This window comes from Magnolia sinica, chromosome 3 (assembly GCF_029962835.1).
Source record: "Magnolia sinica isolate HGM2019 chromosome 3, MsV1, whole genome shotgun sequence".
NCBI classification, from domain to species: domain Eukaryota; kingdom Viridiplantae; phylum Streptophyta; class Magnoliopsida; order Magnoliales; family Magnoliaceae; genus Magnolia; species Magnolia sinica.
In genome coordinates this window covers 129814838-129825096 of record NC_080575.1, presented here as the reverse complement: position 1 = coordinate 129825096, position 10259 = coordinate 129814838, and positions in this window count along the sequence as shown.

The following is a 10259-nucleotide window of genomic DNA, read 5'->3' as shown; positions in this document are numbered from 1 at the left end:
ATTAAGGATGAAATTTTCATGGGACCAAACACAATTCCACCCCACCTAATCTCACTTTCCAAACCGGCGAACAGGTTGGATGTTTTATAAACATCATGGTTGGTGGGCATTTCCTTCCCAGCTGTTTCATGTTGTGTGGCTTACTTAAGTATTGGATCTTCTTTATTTGTAGTTTTATACCCTAAAATGAACAGATAAAAGGCTTGGACAAAATAAATATAACACAAATATCAAAACGGCCCCACAGCTCTAAAGGCTACAGGGGATCATGTAACCTGAGGTTAGAGGTAAGTGGTGTTCATCGAGGGTTCTGAAGTACTAGTGCAACGTTTTTGTGAACAAGGATGGGCACCCCCGTGTCTGTCCTAGCTTGGGACAGGCTGAGGCTCGAGGGTCCACTGTCATCTATGAATTTATCCACACTGTTTATTTGTTCATCTGTTTTGTCACATCATTTTTTATTGTAAACCCAAAAACATTTTACATCATAAGCTTAAAAATGAGACAGATTTAAGGTTCAAATGGACCCTATCACAGAAGTAGAGGTGTCTAATGACGCCCATCGTTGAAACGTTCTTAAGGTCCACGTCCCACTGTAATGCTTACTTTCCATCCAACCTGATCAAAAGGTCATATGTACCTAGATGAAGAGAAAGCACAAATATCACCTTGATCCAAAACTTTCGGGGCCTTACAGAAATTTTCAATGGTAGATGTTTAATCCTAGTTGTGTGGTCTACTTGAGCCTTGGTTCTTCCTGTATTTTTTTCTTATAAGCTAAAATGATATGGAAAAATAGATGGACAGTGTAGATAAAACCAGATATAACGGTGGCTCCTCAGGCCTAGCCTGTCCCAAGCATGGTACAGATGGGGTAGTACCCAAGCTGCGTCCCGTTCTTGTTTACTACCGTTGCTTTTTATTATATCTGTTCAGATTGGCAGAATCTTCTGATACATTTATAACTGCGAGGTCTTGGTTCCAGGTATTCGTGTACGATGGAGAGACGGCTGTACCATATTCTGGTTCTTCTGCCTCTACCGTACCATCCCTCCGCTGTGCCTCACAGATTGAGCCACGGACGCCGCTTTCGTGGATCCCTGACTGTGAGACCCACTGTGATGTATGTGCTTTACATCCACGCCGTCCATCCTTTTTGACAACTCATTCGAGGACATGATGCCTAAAACGAAGCATATCCAAATCTCAGGTGGACCACACGACAGGAAACAGTGGTGATTGAGTACCCACCGTTTAAAAATTTTTGTGGGTTACAAGAATGTTTCTTTGCCATCCAACCTATTGATAAGGTCACAAAGGCTTGGATGAAGGGACTACACAAATATCAGCTTGATCGAAAACTTTCTTAGCCCACGGTAAGTTTTTAACGATTAATCACCACAGTTTCCTGTGATGTGGTCCACCTGAGATTTGGATCTGCTTCATTTTTTTTATCATGCTCCAAAATAGGACATGCATTAAGGTGGCCCCACGGGAGCCGCGTCCGGGGCCAGACGAAGCAGGTTTGGACGGACTCGGATTGCGTAGCGTAGCACACGGCACCGTGTTGGTACCGTCTGCTGCTGGAAAAGCTCCAACGTCCATAATCATGTATGTTGTTTATCCACACCATACATCCATGTTGCCAGCTCATTATCCACACCGCCCATCTATGTTGCCACCTTATTTTAGTGCATGAGCTAAAAAATGAGGCAGATCCAAATCTAAGTTGGATCACAATACAGGAAACAGTGGCGATTGAACTCCCATCGCTGAAATCTTCCTTAGCCCACCTTAATTTTTATTTACCATCCAACCTCTTAATTATGTCATACAAACCCTGGATCAAGGGAAAGCACAAATATTATCTTGAGCCAAAACTTTTATAGACCCATGAAGTTTTTTATGGTGGCATTCATTCACCACTTGATCCTGGTGTGGTCCACCTGAGATTTAGATGTCTCATTTTTTGGGCCCATGCCTCAAAAACGAGCTGGAAAATGGATGGCATTGATAAAACGCATACATTATGGTGGGGTCCACAGCTTTTCCAGCATTAGACCGTACCAATTTGGTGTTCTGTGCGTCACCATGTTATAACTCAGAATGCTTTTACTAGATTTAATTTTGTTTCTCAAGCATTATTATTAAAAAAATAATAATAAAAAATCGATCAAACTTAGTGTCAAACAACCATTTACTCCAAAAGCTTAAGCTAACAGAAACTTCTCTAGCTCTCAAGAACTTTTTAATGGTAGACTTTCAATCCCCACTTTGTGGTTTACGTAAGACTTATACTTAGCTAATATTTTTCATCATACCTTAAAATAATATAAGAAAAATGATTAACAGCATGGATTTGAGAGCTTTTTAATGGTAGACTTTCAATCCCCACTTTTTGATTTACGTAAGACTTATACTTAGCTAATATTTTTCATCATACCTTAAAATGATATAAGAAAAATGATTAACAGCATGAATAAAACACTTACAACACTGTGGGCCCCACAGAGCCTGCCCGGACTGATTACTATCCGGGCGGGGTAGGACGCAATCTACAGGTGTGTGTGTCTATATATATATATATATATAGACACACACACCCGTTTGCGCGGGACTCGTGTGAATTTTTGGAGAACTCATAGTACATGATGTAACCCAAAAATCTGAACAGGTGAACAGGCTGGATACTAGATGCGTACTGCGTGGGCCGATAATTCTTAATTCTCATCTTCGTAAAGAAAAAGTAAAAGAGGGTCGTAATGTACGTTTTCTTTTAAAAAGCACAGTCGGGAACATTGGTTCATCGAGGCACTATTTAGTAAAAATCAGAGTGTGGGAGGAATCATGCAGAAAAATACGATTATAATCAGGTAAATTATTTAATCAATTGCATTTTATTAAATAATAATTCCCTTAAATAGCAAAGAAAAATGCTCCAGTATCAAATTTTTTATTAGGCTGACTTTTATGCAACCGATCTTGACTGTCCATGTTAAAGGCCATTGATCAAACGGCCAGTATTGGTCCAATCATGTGGTGTTTGCATGATAGCCCATAAAAACAGTCTAGATCAATGAATCAGACTGTAAGTGCCCTGTTGCAATTAGGAGCACTTAGAACTTATAGTGCACTTAGAGCATTGGAGCATCTCTCAATATAGTAAATTAAATAAATTTATAGTACTAAAATGGAATTTAATGTATGAAAGCTAATCCAAACCCATCTATACATATATAAGATTTTTATGCCTCCAAATTTGGTACAGTACACGTACACATATCACATGTGGCACGTGCATATGATGATCAAACCAGGGATCATGTGAGCTTTCCCATCGATTGGCCATTATTCAATAACTGCTATCATCGGATTATCCTAACCATTCAATAAGTGGGCCTTCACTTATTGAATGTGAGCCATTGCCGACTTTTGTTTTCTAACACCCATTTGTGTGCATAATAAAATGGTTAGGATGTTCCAAACATTCTGACCGTTGGAATATGGCCCACTAAAAGCCTATCAAATAGACGGTTTAGGTCTACTCCGTGCAAATCATGCGTGCCTCCAGTGCCCCAGTGGCACATCCTAGGGCTGGACTTTTATGCTGGTTTTGCACCATCTAGAAATTGGAAATGGTAATGACTCATCCTTTCCTAAGAAGCAGCACTTTATGTACAGCTATCAAAACCTTTCAAATTCCAGGTACCATTGTCAATGGAGCGTGTCATTAAAATCACAAGGATCAAGAATCCTAACCATCCAAGTAGTATCTCCGAAATGGATGGTTAAAAGTGAAATTGTGAGTGATCCAAATTGAAAGGGGCAAAATCAGATGGTTAAAATCATCTTCTCCGTATAATTTTTAGGTATGGTCTCATCCACAGTTGGGTCAGTGATTTGATGGTCTGGATTGTCTAATCATGTTTATTGGTTTCACTATGTTTTGAAGGGAACTGAAATAACATTTCTCATTGTGGAGGAGGGTTTCTGTAAAAAGGTAAAAAAACGGAGAGGTAAGACTTTTTTCGAGGTCTTAGTTGGACAGTTAAACTTGCAAGTGGGCCTCTGTTTCCCTCTGATTTTCTGTCACATCCCAAATCAATGCACAACGACAACACCTGAGGCCATGGTTTTTGTATTGTATTGTGATGTTTGGATTCGCTTTCTCCTTCTCTCTAGAGAAACCTGACGTGTTCAAGGTCTGGGACCCACATGTAATGCACAGAAATCAGGAGAGATGGTGAAATTTTGACCAATTGACTATATTCAGTGTACTTGTGTGTCTCATGAATAGTACGAACCTATCTTTTGAGCCAGGCATATATGTTCCCGATGGGCCCACTAGATGAACGGCTTGGCTCTTCTGACAAGTGGGCCATGATGATCTTTCCTTCTCCTCGCTGGAATCTCATTTGTAGCGCATTTTACACCGCTGTAAATATACAAGAGAGAAAAGCTAAGCCAGAAGAATGGCTTTTAGAGCACCTGAACAATTGAAGTTGTAGCGTATAGCCTACTGAGTACATGTTTCATAATGCCGAGTAAACCTTTTTTTTTTTTTTTTAGTAACATAATCTTATAGCTTGACCTGTCTGGTATCATGCATTTTCGGACCATGTCCTATAAATCATGGTTGCACTACTGACTGAATAAAGGGTGGCAATGGTTAGGTGGCTTGATCCTGTTGGGCCAGGGCTTGGTCTCCAACCCGCTGGCCCGGTTCAATCAATAAACATATTACAGTTATAATGGTTTAAAGACATCTGTTAATGGTTCCATTCAAGAAAATCTGCAATTTAAAGACCATAGTTAAATGTGAGGTCATATTACAGTGATCCAAACCATTTATACGTAGAGTTTATTGAGGATAGCAGGTTTTTTTTTTTTAAATGTAGATAGTTGGTTTCAACCCATTGATAAAAATGTGTAGAAGGTGATTTTTTTTTTTTTTTTTTTTTTATTTTATTTTGTAGAGGCAGATCAGTTTTTATATATATATATATATATATATATATATATATATATATATATATATATATATATGGTGATTACTTAGAAAGAAGGTTTGAAAGGGCCAAAGAGAATCTGACTACTCCTACATATATGCACATATATGGCCTTTTCTTCAGTCCTTTTTTTTTTTTTTTTTTTTTTTTTTTAAAATTTTTTAAAATTATTATTATTATTTTTAAATAAATATTTTCAAGTCCAATCTGCATTAAGCCCAACTTTTTCATTCTCTAAGATACATGAACCTTACATGTATCTTGTTTTTTCGCCATTCGCTAACTGTGATCCACAACTGCAGATTGAAAATCGATTCTGGTCATCACATCGGGCGCCATCGAAGTTGGGTTGCATCACCCCATTTCACTATATCATCCGTATCCAATTAAAGTTTCGGGCCTGATACATTTATAGACCATTACTTTAAACCTTGCCCAAAACATTGCTCGGTTAGTGGCTGCCTTAGATGGACAAAGTCCCAAAAATCACGTAGATGGAAGATCATATATAGAGTTACATCTTTGTTATAGGCTTATAGCTTTTAACTTTTCTTCCATTGAATATAGGCCATTGTTGTTACATCATTGGTGCAATTTTTAACTTCTTTCAGTTGAATGTGAATCCTTGTTGTTTCTCTATTCATATTCATCAGTCACAATTGAACTTTTATATTTTTTACCAAGAATTTTTGGCGGGGATGGTCTATTGCGGTGTAGGACAGATCATGGACATCTTAATGAAAGGTTAGCATTGAAAGAATTATCAAGCTGAGATGGGGCCAACACAGCTTTCAATGGCTGTGACTTTGCAAATAAATATCAAAATCATGCATATGAAGTGTAGTTGGAAAGCTATCGATTAGATCTAAGTTTCATTGGCCCAAATAAGGCAGTTGGAAGTCTAAATTTAATATTTTTAATTACTAAGATTTTGCTATTTTTATTTGTTATAAGGTTTAAAGCGTCCCATTTACTATTTGAAGAAAGTTTCCTATTTTGAGTTGAAGCAACAAAGGCATCTTCGGTCATACAAGCACATCAAGAGCATAATAAACAACATTTTGTTCATCATTCTCAATATTATTGTTCTAGAGATTTTCTACCTTGTAAATTCAAGGATTACCTTATAGAAAGAAGATGACCTTCTCTTCTCCTTCCACCATGCACCCACTATGTAATTAGTTTATAGCAGAGCAAAATCTTTCCTTAAGTTGATATTTTTTTTATAATGGAACGGGTGAAAATAATCCTACAAATAGCGCTTTGGAATCAACCAGTGACTATGATGATAGATTCATTGTAACGAACAACTCACAACTGTCCAAGGGGGTTGTGGTCAGTTAGTTAATGACCCAGAGGGTCCAGCACCCATGCCAAATTGTAAGCCACAAATTAGATAACGATAACTATAAAGATAAGTAATCGCGATGAAATACTATCATCTTAAATGGGAGAATGAATTCTTTTCAAGTGGGGATGACTAATCTAAGATGGGTAGGGACATCCTAACAGAAACCACTATCAAAAGAAATCATGTCGAGATAGCCAACGCAACCATATCTTCAAATCCATGATTTGATATCAAAAGCGCACATATGAGCTGTCGTTGGAAAGCTATCAATGAAATGTATAAATTAGAAAATAACATTGTGTTGGCCTCTAAATTTTTTTGTAAATTAAGGTTGTTTAAGGGTTGTGTTTGTGTTTAAAGTTTGACTTACTATTTTTAGTGATTTATGATTTTATAGTTATTTTAGGTTTTGAAGACTCCTTTGATCACTTGAAGTTTTTGTTTTGAGTCTAATTTTAATTAGTAGGTTTATTATTTTAAACAACTTGATTAGTTTAGAAAAGTTTGAAATTTCTATTTTAAGTTGAATTAGGAATCTATGTGACTCTAATTACATGAGACCTTATTTATTATTTTCAATAATATTTCCTGTTGATGCAAATATCTGGTCATCCCTCTGTATACCTTCGAGTACCTGCATAGGAAGAAGAAAAAAGAGAACCTGGCTATAGCAGGGGACCCTCCGATGCCAAAGTCCGGCTAGGAATTTGGGTCTTATCGTATCGAGGGAGTTTTGAAGAGAGTGTTTTTCGAACCTTTAATCCTTGGAGTCTCTTCTATTTATAAGAGGAGGAGGATCCCGCTGTACGGGGATTCTTCCCCGATCTTTTGGGGATTTAATTTAAGTGATATTTTGATTATGGATGTCTGGATTTATCCACACTGTTTATTTGCTCATCTGTTTTGTCAAAAATTATAAACCCGAAAACATTTTACAATATAAGCTAAAAAATGAGACAGATTTAAGGTTCAAATGGACCCTACCACAGAAGTAGAGGTGTCTAATGACGCCCATCCTTGAAACGTTCTTAAGGTCCACGTCCCACTGTAATGCTTACTTTCCATCCAAGCTGATCAAAAGGTCATATGTACCTAAATGAAGAGAAAACACAAATATCAGCTTGATCCAAAACTTTTGTGGCCTTAGAGAAATTTTCAATGGTAGATGTTTAATCCTAAATGTGTGGTCTACTTGAGCCTTGGATCTTCCTGTATTTTTTTCTTATAAACTAAAACGATATGGAAAAATAGATGGACGGTGTGTCTCCTCAGGCCTAGCCTGTCGTAAGCATGGTACAGATGGGGTAGTACCCAAGCTACGTCCCGTTCTTGTTTACCACCGTTGCTTTTTAGTATATCTGCTCAGACTGGCAGAATCTTCTGATACATTTATAACTGCGAGGTCTTGATTGACATTAAACCCTTCCACGTATTCGTGTACGATGGAGAGACGGCTATTCTGGTTCTTCTGACTCTACCGTACCATCCCTCCGCTGGGCCTCACAGATTGAGCCACGGACGCCGCTTTCGTGGATCCCTGACTGTGAGACCCACTGTGATGTATGTGCTTTACATCCACGCCGTCCATCTTTTTGACAACTCATTCGAGGACATGTTGCCTAAAACGAAGCATATCCAAATCTCAGTTGGACCACACGACAGGAAACAGTGTTGATTGAGTACCCACCGTTTAAAACTTTTTGTGGGTTACAAGAATGTTTCTTTGCCATCCAACCTATTGATAAGGTCACAAAGGCTTGGATGAAGGGACTACACAAATATCAGCTTGATCGAAAACTTTCGTAGCCCACGGTAAGTTTTTAATCGTTAATCACCACAGTTTCCTGTGATGTGGTCCACCTGAGATTTGGATCTGCTTCATATTTTTTTATCATGCTCCAAAATGGGACATGCATTACGGTGGCCCCACAGGAGCCGCGTCCGGGGCCAGACGAAGCAGGTTTGGACGGACTCGGATTGCGTAGCGTAGCACACCGCACCCTGTTGGTACCGTCTGCTGCTGGAAAAGCTCCAACGTCCATAATGATGTATGTTGTTTATCCACACCTACAGTCATGTTGCCAGCTCATTATCCACACTGTCCATCTATGTTGCCACCTTATTTTAGTGCATGAGCTAAAAAATGAGGCAGATCCAAATCTAAGGTGTATCACAACACAGGAAACAGTGGCGATTGAACACCCATCGCTAAAATCTTCCTTAGCCCACCTTAATCTTTATTTTCCATCCAACCTCTTAACTATGTCATACAAACCCTGGATGAAGGAAAAGCACAAATATCATCTTGAGCCAAAACTTTTATAGACCCATGAAGTTTTTTACGGTGGCGTTCATTCACCACTTGTTCCTGGTGTGGTCCACCTGAGATTTAGATGTCTCATTTTTGGGTCCATGCCTCAACAACGAGCTGGAAAATGGATGGCATTGATAAAACGCATACATTATGGTGGGGTCCACAGCTTTTCCAGCATTAGACCGTACCAATTTGGTGTTCCGTGCGTCACCACGTTTTAACTCAGAATGCTTTTACTAGATTTAATTTTGTTTCTCAAGCATCATTATTTAAAAAAATAAATAAATAAATAAATAATAAAAATAAAAATAAAAATAATCAAACTTAGTGTCAAACAACCATTTACTCCAAAAGCTTAAGCTCTCCGAGTGTTGTGTAACAATGTTGGGAGAATAATATATTCGCAAGGCATATTTGCTGTTCTCGATATTTATACATAAGACTTTTTATTTTGATATCACGTTAAACAATTATTTACTCTAAAAGCTTAAGCTATCAAAGTGTGGTGTAACAATGTATACCACGGGACTTTATTACTCCAATACTTAGCCTATCATACATGTATGAAACATGTGAAAGTTAGACTATCATTCTATCTGCGAAAAAGTCACTCATGGAAGGATTATAATGTCCTTTATTAGCTCATTTGATCACATTGTGGATATTTTCACAATAATCCAAGCTTCACGTTTCTCAATACCCGTTTAGCTTACTAGGAGTTAAAGCAACAATTAATCAACTGCCGAATGAATATAGATGGTTTCAATTTTAAATTCAAACTCAAGTCTTGTTGTAAACGTTTACTGTTTTTCCTTTCCTCGTATGAGTTTATATATATATATATATATATAAGAGTCAAGCACTCATCATATATGTCTCTGCAGCCACCCAGCTGTCACCCAGTAAAGTAGGAAAAAGAGAACTTTTTAAGTTTTACCTTTAAACGAAGAGTACGCATAGCATGATGGTTGTACACAGGCACTGCGATACTGTCCACGAGGCCTGCAAGTAACTCATGTAAGATGTCCAAATGGTTAACCCCATTCTAGATGAATTATATATTAAAAGTTGTGATAATTAGATTAATTGATTAATCGATTAGTAGAAATATATCTAGTGTTGATTTCAGCAAATAAATACTATGATGTGCAGAAAGAAACAAATGATATAAAAAAAGAGAGAAGGGAGTTAAAAAGTTAATAGAATGATATCAAGTTATTATATATCCATGCCATGAAGCCATGTTGCTAAAAGGACTTTTGGAATCTGAACCCAATCAAATACGCCCAAATGACCACTTGTTGTACCCATTATTGTTAAAGACAAGGCTCAGTTTGGAGAACATCACTAGTTGAGTCCATTTATGTTTCGAATTCAGCTTCTAAACACATGTTCTCTTGATATTGCATTACTCTCTTTCTCATCAAACTACAAACAAGGCTATTTTTCTATTGTATGATCTTGTTGTGCATTCACACCACTTCTCTGCTAATTCCATAGATCTCAGACAGGGAAACATCATCCAGTTGTGCATATGCTTTCTTTATCTCAAATTCATCCATAACTAGTCACAGTCCCAAACCGA